This window comes from Podarcis raffonei, chromosome 6, assembly GCF_027172205.1.
Source record: "Podarcis raffonei isolate rPodRaf1 chromosome 6, rPodRaf1.pri, whole genome shotgun sequence".
Lineage (NCBI taxonomy): Eukaryota > Metazoa > Chordata > Lepidosauria > Squamata > Lacertidae > Podarcis > Podarcis raffonei.
In genome coordinates, this window is record NC_070607.1 from 70,027,081 (window position 1) to 70,037,018 (window position 9,938).

Genomic DNA, 9,938 nt, shown 5'->3' on the forward strand with positions numbered 1-9,938 from the left:
GCATGAAAAAAATTCAAATACAAATATTTAAAGTGTCAGTTGATAAATAACGAAAAACGCCCTACTCTTATTTGACTGCCAGTTTTGAAATTACAATGTTAGTGTAGAAATAGCTCATCTGTTAATAACTAACAAGTTGCTATCACATTCCCCAAGCTGAAGAAAATAAGGTCGTATAAGTGCTTATATGCAATTTATAGAAGTGACTGCTAATAACCCAAAACACAAGCCATAGTATTTTTTATTTCTTCACTGGGTGTTGTAGCCCATTCTGTTCCTTGGAGCCGCAAACAATTGGTAAATTTTGAAGTGCAGGAACTCACTGTGACAGTCTCCAGAGCCACACCCAAAACAGAGACCATTTTAAAGCTCTCCTTGGAAGCCCCCTCTTCCATGCAGAGCTTTAAAATGCATGAAAAGGCAAAGGGTGGTGTAGGATCTTTTTTTAGCTATGGAGAATTGTATCCACATCTCCAATCCGTCATGAAGTTCACTGGGTGGCTTTGGGCTAGTCACCGTTTGAATGTAGCCTACGTATGCATTAGTCCAGGAGTACCCAATGTGGTGTCCTCCAGGTACTGTTGCACTACAGCTCCCATCAGGCTAGCCAGTGGTCAGGGATGATGGGCATTGTAGTCCAACAACATCAGGAAGGCACCATGCTCTTTACTCCTGCTGTAGTCCAAATGACTCAAATGTGCCGATTTTAACCTAGATCTGATCCCATGGTGCGAGCATATTTGAGAATATATCATATCAATTTTGCCTTCAGATATATCATACCAAATTTGCTCTCCCCAGAGAGGCTTCCCTGGTGCCATCATTACATGTATTTAGGCCCCTGGCAAAAACATTCCTCTTTATCCAGGCCTTTAGCTGTTAGATAATCTATGGCCTGTTAAATCTGGGGGAGGAGGGTTGCTGCTGTTATGATTACTTTTTTATTATGCTACGTATTACTATGCTTTTGTTATGTTTTCCTTTTTAAGCTTCGAAAAATATGTTCTTAATATTGTACACCATCCTGGGATCTTTTGATAAAGGGTGGTATAAATCAAATGAATAATAATAAAAAAGAAACATTCAAATAGATCTATCAATCTTAAGCTTATACAGTTTATACGGATACTAAGATTTTGCATTTTGAGCCGGTTTTGTTGTTGTTATTCAGAAATATAGTGTGTGTGTGTGTGTGTGTGTGAGAGAGAGAGAGAGAGAGAGAGAGAGAGAGAGAATGACTGTTCAGGCACACTTTTAAACTAACATGAATGTACTCTAGGAACATTAATGCTGACAATGTCACAAAATGGCTGAAAAAGAAATAGCAGTAACACCTGGAAACTGACTTGACCCTTCTCCCTCACAAAAATCCAACAACAGGAAGAACATCCAAAATATCCACAGCTATTGCATTCCCACATAAATTAATTTTGACATTTAATCCTAGATCAATTGGTGAATCTCACAACAGATGGCGTTTCTTGTCACTGTAGCAAATGACAATAAGCAAATATTCTTCCAATTTTTTTTTAAAAAAAATCCCACCATTAATTTCCAAAGTTCAGTTCAGTTAACAGCGTTTTCAATAAACTTAAATTAAATGCAAGTGATTTTGGACAAAGAATAACTTTTGCAAAGAGTGTAATGCTTCCTAGCTCTCATATTTATACACTTAAAGTCTGCTGTACTGGATATGTTTCTTTGACTGGAGGAGAATGTTGACAGCACTCGTACAAATTTGTATTCCACATGAATGGAGCAATCCTATGCCTTTCTATTTGGAAGTAAGCCTGTCGAGTTTGGTGGGGCTTGCAGAATCTCTGCCAGTTACTGGGATGTTGGGTTTGCACAGAAACACAGGAGAAAGCACTGGGTTGACTCCCTGGGGTGCCTGCACAGTCCCACCCTCACCAATGCCCTGCCTCTGCAACCACCCCTATAAATGGCAGTGGTGCAACTCTCAGGAGGGCAGTGGTGCAGCACCTCTTTACCATACCAGTGTGCCCGAGAATCCAATCAATCCCATGCAAGATCTGCCTGTGACAGAGAACTTATTAATCAGATTCATCGGTGGTCACCTCTCCTTCCTGCAACTAAGCACCATGGCCTCTGAGGAAAGATGCACAATTGGCAGCTATGGCAAGATGATTCACTTTTATCAGCTGCTTAGAGGGTAAAACTGTATTTGATGAAGACTGAGCCTGGGAGCTCAAGTCTTTGCCAAAGAAATTAGGGGAGGCTGTGATTTGAAATTGAGAATGGTGTGTAAGAGAGAGCTATGCTGCTCTCCTCTCATTCAGTCTGGTCCATGACTCACCATAGCCATGTAATAAATCCAAGCAGAAGGGTCATTATAAGAAAATTGCTCAACCTACTTATATTCAGCAACGCAATCAAAAGAATTTAATCATTCTTCAGCAATGAAAAACTAAGAATATCCTGGGGGAAGGACTATTACTCAGGAATGGTACACAGGCTTTAAATGTAGGCGGTCCCAAGTAGGCCACTGTGAGAACAGGATGCTGTTGGGCATTTGGTCAGATCAGCAGAGCTCTTCTTTTGTTCTTAGTCACAGTTATAGTAAGCTTTTGAAAGGGTCAGGCTGACGAGGAAGACCTCTGCTAGAGAGTCTGGAGAGCTACTGTCTCTCAGGACAGGCAATACTGGTCTAGAGGGACAAGCAGTTTGACAAATAATCTAATAACTTCCTGTGTTCCACAAAATTGATTCCAGTGTTGGAATTATGTGTCAGGGATGAATTGGACTCCTGATTACTTTGAAATGGGAAAATGAGTATATTATTAATTGATAACCTTTGAGAATGATTTGGTCATGCAGGAATTCTTCACACTTGCCATGAAATGACTTTTTGCCAAGGCTCTCCAATAACCGTACACATTTAAAATTAATATACACACACGGCACTATTAGGAATTCTTGCCTCATTTTCATCAATATCGCAACATAGTTATTCTCTAACATTCCATGAGAATTGGAGAGTTAAATATGAAAGAAAACATTTCAAAGCCTGAGTCAGGTCTGGGAACCAGGATTGAGATGTAAGTGTGAAGGGAGCGTTAAAGATCAAAAGCTTTCACACTAACCAACAGAAGCTGTTGATACAAAAGTATGTCTCATGTACTAAACTATAATTCCAGTTACTTGAAGGAAAAGGACTAGACTCAGTAAAAGAGTCATTGCACATGTCACTTGGCCTGTAAAACAGACTCCATAATTACAGCATATCAAATTCTGATCTCTGCTACATGAACACAAACTAGATTCGTTTACACCAGCAGCACAAAGGGACTTGCACTAGATACTATTTCATCTATGTTACATGTAAGCAGCCCATATCTCCCAGAATATATGTAAATATATATATTATTAATTTCACTTCTATGCTTCTGATAGCAGAAAAGAAAAAACCGTGAGCCACATCTATATCATGTCTGATGTGGAGAGGCTGGAAAAAGAGGCAGGTTTGCAGGAAGATCATACTTAGGAAAACTTGCAATTTCACCTGCTTTCTATGATAACCCCATGAAGAAGACAGTTACAGGTGTAATATTCCAGCCCATTTGCCTTCAGCAAAGCTGATCTGTAGGTGGTCATCAAGTTCCCTTAAGATGCCTCCATCATTATTCCAAAACTAGCAGCCATTTGACAAACTTGGTTGATGCTCAGATGTGCTGGAAATCTGGGTGCACCATGAATCCATCAAATATTGCATTTCCCCCTTAAAGTATTTGTGCCTTGCCCCTATTAATATCAATTCTTTTGACTCTTTCCCCAAGCTGTATACAAACACTAATGTGTTAACAACAAAAGAAAATAAAAAGTTAATGATTTCCATTTTACAAATGAAGAAAGTGAAGCATCTATTAAAATGATTTGCTCTTGAACATACACAAAATTAATAGTTGAGGTTCAAATTATTGTTTCTCTTCATTTGTCTTCTTACACTGTCTTGAGAGTTACTGAATTATGTTTTCTTTTTGAGCAACATATTATGGATTGAATACAAAAATATCTGACCGGTTGGTATAGCAAAGGCATGCAGATATGGACCCCAATCCAGTTGACTCACAAGCCATTGAAACCAACAAAGGGGGGTGAAACCTTTGGCCCTTTAGATATTGCTGAACTGCGACTCTCGTCAGCCCCAGCAATCACAGCCAATGACTAAAGAGAACCGGAATTCTAATACAGCAACACCTGGAGGGCCAAAGGTTCCCCACATATGAAACAGATAGCAAGATATTTGCTGCTAATTTAAGTCCTGATGCTTTCAACTGAGCTTAAAGCACTAGCAGCACAGGTGGTGGGATAGGCCCACTCTCCAACACGCGAATCATTGCAGCTTACCTAGATGACAGTGTGTGTGGGGGGGTGGTGGTGGTGATACACTGAGGTTGGGACCACAGTGCAGCAATAGTAGTACTGTCACTGGTCCATTTGCTGTACCCACCAGGGCAAACATGCAGCCCAGACATCACTATTTCTGTTTATCTAACACTCAACGATCTGTGGCTATTGAGCATGATCAGTCATTCCTGAGCTATTTTTAATGCATGTTTTTTTAAAAAAATTGGTACTTCTACAACTTGGGATTCCTGTGCGTATGTGGCACCCAGGAGGAGCCAGCATGATGGGGGCAGTGCCATGCCATCGGTTTCCTGAAAGCAGTTGGACAGGGCAGTGGCAAGGTTGGGGACATATAGATGCAGTGGTAGGATCCAATCTGGCTCTCCCAGTGATGTGCCTGCACAGCACTGACCTTGATGCTGCCCTGCCCCAATAAGCCACATCAACACAGCTGTTGAGAAAATGGCCGCTTGCCTAGTCCCTGGGTGGGTAACAGCAGTGGTCTGTTGCAGCAGGCCCTCGGCACCATGGAGTGAAGCCACTCCATCATGGGCTGACAGTTGGATAATTCCTCCCGGCTGGCTGCTAGGGAGGGTGAGAAAGCCCGCCATCTGTAGATTTCAAGCCACCCAATTCTGGCAGGCAGGGGGCATGGCTTGGATGGTAGACCAGAGTGGAGTAGTCCACCTCTGAATATATAGGGCAGCTGAGCCCCAAACAGGTGTTATCTCAGGGTACTCTGTGAGAGGGCTCTAGATGGAAGTCTCTGTCGAGAAGCCAAGTGTGGGGCAGATGGGCTATAGGCCTTCCAGCAGCAGCCTGGGAGGGCCACCTTGGTAGACCTGCATCTTGAGAAGGTCTCACAATCCCATCATGACCCTGTTCCAGCATCTGCCCTCCATTTGGAGACTGAGAATGGATATACTCAATGAGAATACTCAATGAGAATGGATATACCCAATGCCTGAACCAAAGCCTGCCCACAACTGTAATCCATAAAAGTTGTGGCTGATTTTAAATTCTAGAACATTGTCTTGTCTAGTTTGTTACACCTATTTATGTCTAGGCCTTCACTCCCTGCAGCAGGGGTCACTGTGAGTGGGTCTGAAATGGTAGTATGGCACAGCTCCACCACGCTCCTTACAATATCCCCTCTTGGCTCCCATTCTTTTGGCATTCACCACCTGAGCTCAGTATTAGATGGAGGGGTGGCGATTTTGATAAGAAATGATTTGTCTGCAAGTTCTTATTGTTGATATGTGTGAGTTCTGAGCAAGAATGAGAGTTCCAAAAAATAATAGCATACTATTTTTGGTATATTATATACAATCAAGAAACCATCCTACAAAGTTGTGGACATTTATGCTTTATTTGGTTTCATCCCAATGAAGTGGATTGCCTTTGAAATCTGAACCCAGAGCCTGAAAAGCAGTTATAGGAGGCTGTCACCTGAAACAGCAATGAGGTTGTCAAATCTTAGCATCCTTAGTGGATAAAGTCTGGTTGCCCAGATAAATTCTGTACAAGACATACAAGGGTAGTTGATACCTAATGCAATGCGAAATAACTGTGCTTAAATTATCTATGGATTCCCCATACTCACAGACCAGAAAGTGAACTTCAAAGATCCTAGCATGAATTTTCACAAAAGTTGAATTTAAAACAATGCAAATATTTGCACTGGCACTTGTGTGAGAATTTGGTCCAGCAACAGAGAAACCATCATGTGACTGGTCTGACCACTTTCAATTGTGCATCCTAAATTTTGATTATCAAATCATGTTTTCAAGAAAAAAGCAGTTTGTGATCAAACAACAACTTATATATCTATATATATATTGGGAGTTTTGATTGCATTTGAATAACAAATAAGGATGAGAGACTTTTGATTTGCCTATTGCTGCTGGATATTTCAAGAACAAAAAAACCAAACAAACATACAGGCCTGAAGTAGTAGTTTCAATTAAACTGCCCACCTGTAACTATGCTTTACTTTAAAAAATGGATATATTTTCCTGATGAAATATTCTATTTTCTATCACGGTGGGGGTGGGGATTATAATTTGTTTTTTAACTTTTAAAAATACAAATTTATTCTGTTGTTTAGTAGATTCTGAAATATCACACTATGGGCAAGAGCCATGGCTATGTAAGTGGACCAGATGAGACTTTCCCTTCTCCCTCTGCAACCATTTGTATGCCCCCCCCATTAGCTTTTGGAGGGCCACCCAACTCTATATAGCAGATTTTGGGTTGCAAGGGAGTTGCGGGGGAGGGAGAGGAAGAGGAGGTCCTTTTATGTGAGTGGTAGTCAGTTGTAGAAGCAGCTTTGACACTGCTGGATGCCACCAAATACAGTATATTTCATATGAATTTTGAGCAAAGTGATTGCAAAGCCTTTTGTTTGTTTATAAGAAAATCTTAGCTACCCCAACTGAGGGTTTAAAATGCTACAGAATATGGGGTGGATTTCTACTCTGGACCTGAGATTCTAGCCTCTGTGATATTTTGAAGTGGTTCCAGCAAGAATAGGATTGCCATATTTTACCTCACAGCTGGTGAAGTTTTTCTGTCACTTTATTTCCACGTTAGAAAGAAACACCGTGGCGCATCTTCAGCAGCATAACCAGACGCCTTATCTGCCCCAGCTGCAACAAAACATGTCTCTCCTATATTGGTCTTATACAGCCATGGCAGGCGCTGCAACCTTCTAACACTCCCAAAGGCACACTCCTCCATTGTCTCCTGAGACTGATAGATGACAACAACAACAAAAAGAAGCAGTTCCACTAAGGTTAATTGCCCTGCATGCCACTTTTAAAAAATATGCACAGGAGCATAGGTACTAAAAGAAGAATGGCAATCTTAAACCACACATAATATAATACTCCAGAGGGACCATTGATTTGACATAGTAAAGCTATTCTTGCATTTTCATGTCCTTCTACAAGCTAAAATTGAATCTAAAATTGCACAATGTCTCCAAAACAGATTGCGTCAGTCTCCTCTTTTCAAATCAGGGTGTTTTTGTGTTTTTTGTTTTTTTAAATCCTGTCCAAAAAGGGAAAACATCTTCATGAAATCATTATAAGTGCCAGCTATTTAACCACCTGTCACTTTGCCATTGATGCCTACTCAATATTTGACAGGAAAAACATTATTTTGTCTACATATTATCTCACAACACAAGCAGTATAACCCACACACAACGGCACTCACCTATTGTGTGGAAATCTGTTTAAACAAAGAAAGGAAATTTCTCTCACAAAACCAAGGGAAGGAAAGACAATTGCTTGTAATTAATGTTACTAGTAGGTTTAGGCAGTCAAAGCACCCAAACAAAACAAGCAGCTCAGTCTTAGAAGATCTCTTAACAGCCTTTCTCAAATTAACCTCAGCTTTGCTTCTAATATGTAAAACATCTCATGTGTGGCAGTTAGTTGTTTTTTAAAAAACAAAGCAAAACAAAAAAACCTAAAAAATTATGTTATCAAGTTACACCATCAGCTTAAGCAGTTTGAACTTTGATAACTATAATTAAGATGCTTGAGTGACCGTTGGTTAATAAATAAATAAAATATCTTATGCTATTAATTGTAGTCCAGCTCATTCTCAAAACATTATGCTTTAGCATTACATCTGAACTCGGCTTATGATTCATTTCAATGGGAAAAGGACTTGCTTCTTCCATTAAAGTGAACAGAAAAATAGCCAACATGTACAAGAACTCTATCAATATATTAGAGCATGATTTGGATTAGGGTATGCGTGTCACAGAGTTTAAGGTTGCAATCCTAAACATACTTGTCAAAAAATGTCCCGTTGAGCTCTCTGCAACTTATTTCTGATGAAGCATGCATAATATTTTTGTGCTGTAAATCACACGGAGGAAATGGCCAAACAAAAAAGGCTAGGTGCTTTGAGGGGGGCTATTTTGAGGGGGGGGTTCTCCCTGTTGCCTGGTGCCCCAAGCTTCCAAGGTGGAGTGAAATATCATATACTGACTAAATAATAATATGGGCAGAGCAGTCTGAATGGGGAGTCATAGGTTTACCACTGCATTCAAAACCCTGCTGGCTCCGACCAATCAGTGCAAAGGGGGCAGGAGAGGCAGGGTGGTGGCTGGGATTTTTTTTTTGTTGCACCAACTCCAGGTGGCTGCAGCAGAGGGGCCCAGAACATATATTTTTCAAGGAGTAGAACAGTTCTGGATTCTGCAGATCTGTGGTTGGCTCTGCTCCAATCATACCTCCCTCCCAGCGCCTTGTTTTGGGGCTCAGGTAAGGAGGCTATTGTTGGTGAGTACACTGCTGGCGTACGACACTGTGGCTTAAACTACTGAGCCTAGGGCTTGCCGATCAGAAGGTCGGCTGTTCGAATCCTTGCAACGGGGTGAGCTCCCGTTGCTCGGTCCCTGCTCCTGCCAACCTAGCAGTTCGAAAGCATGTCAAAGTGCAAGTAGATAAATAGGTACCGCTCCAGCGGGAAGGTAAATGGCGTTTCCGTGTGCTGCTCTGGTTCGCCAGAAGCGGCTTAGTCATGCTGGCCACATGACCCGGAAGCTGTACGCCGGCTCCCTTGGCCAATAAAGCAAGATGAGTGCTGCAACCCCAGAGTCGTCTACAACTGGACCTAATGGTCAGGGGTCCCTTTACCTTTACCTTACACTGCTGGTAGTAGCTGTTCCACCACCTGTGCATTTGGCAGGATCTGGTGGAGGGACACCACCACCTAATCATTCTATAAATTTGTTTCACCATCACCATCGCCATCCTACCTGCCCCAAGTAGTGCTGAACAGGGAGTTAGGATTGTGCTGTAAATAATCAGCTCAATTATTTCTGGTTACACCATGGAATATTCACCTCCCTCTCCTCCTATCATGCCTGCTTAAACCTGGTGAGATTTGGGGAGGATGTGAGACACACATGGGGGGAAGGGAGAGAAGTCCCTTTGTGCAAGTGGAAGTCCTTGCGCTGGCGGGGTGTGGTAACTGAATACCATCATAAATATGAATATTACAGTGGTAATTACTTGGGTTACAAACACTTCGGGTTACAGACTCTGCTAACCCAGAAGTAGTACCTCGAGTTGAGAACTTTGCCTCAGGATAAGAACAGAAATCGCAGTGGGAGGCCCCATTAGCTAAAGTGGTACCTCAGGTTAAGAACGGTTTCAGGTTAAGAACGGACCCCTGGAACGAATTAAGTTGGTAACGAGAGGTACCACTGTACTAAATCATAGGATACATACCAGCACAGGTATATTCCTTTGTGGTCTTTGGAACAGTCAAAGGCCGAAGCAGATCAGCATTCTATCCCTTAGTATTGCAGGGGTGAACTAGACATCATACTATTCATGTCTTTAGCCCTCACATGCTTGATTTTAAATTGCTGGCTTAGCAGAGACTCATCTTGGGACTAGCATGTGAGGAGAGGGTTTTAATGCTTTGCTCTCAGAGTCCAAATTGGAACTGCCCCTTTGCTTCCTATTTCCAATGGGAGGAAAGCTCCGATTGGTTCCATTGGTGCCTCTGCCCCCATGCCACAGTCCTGATTGGTCTCCCCTCCC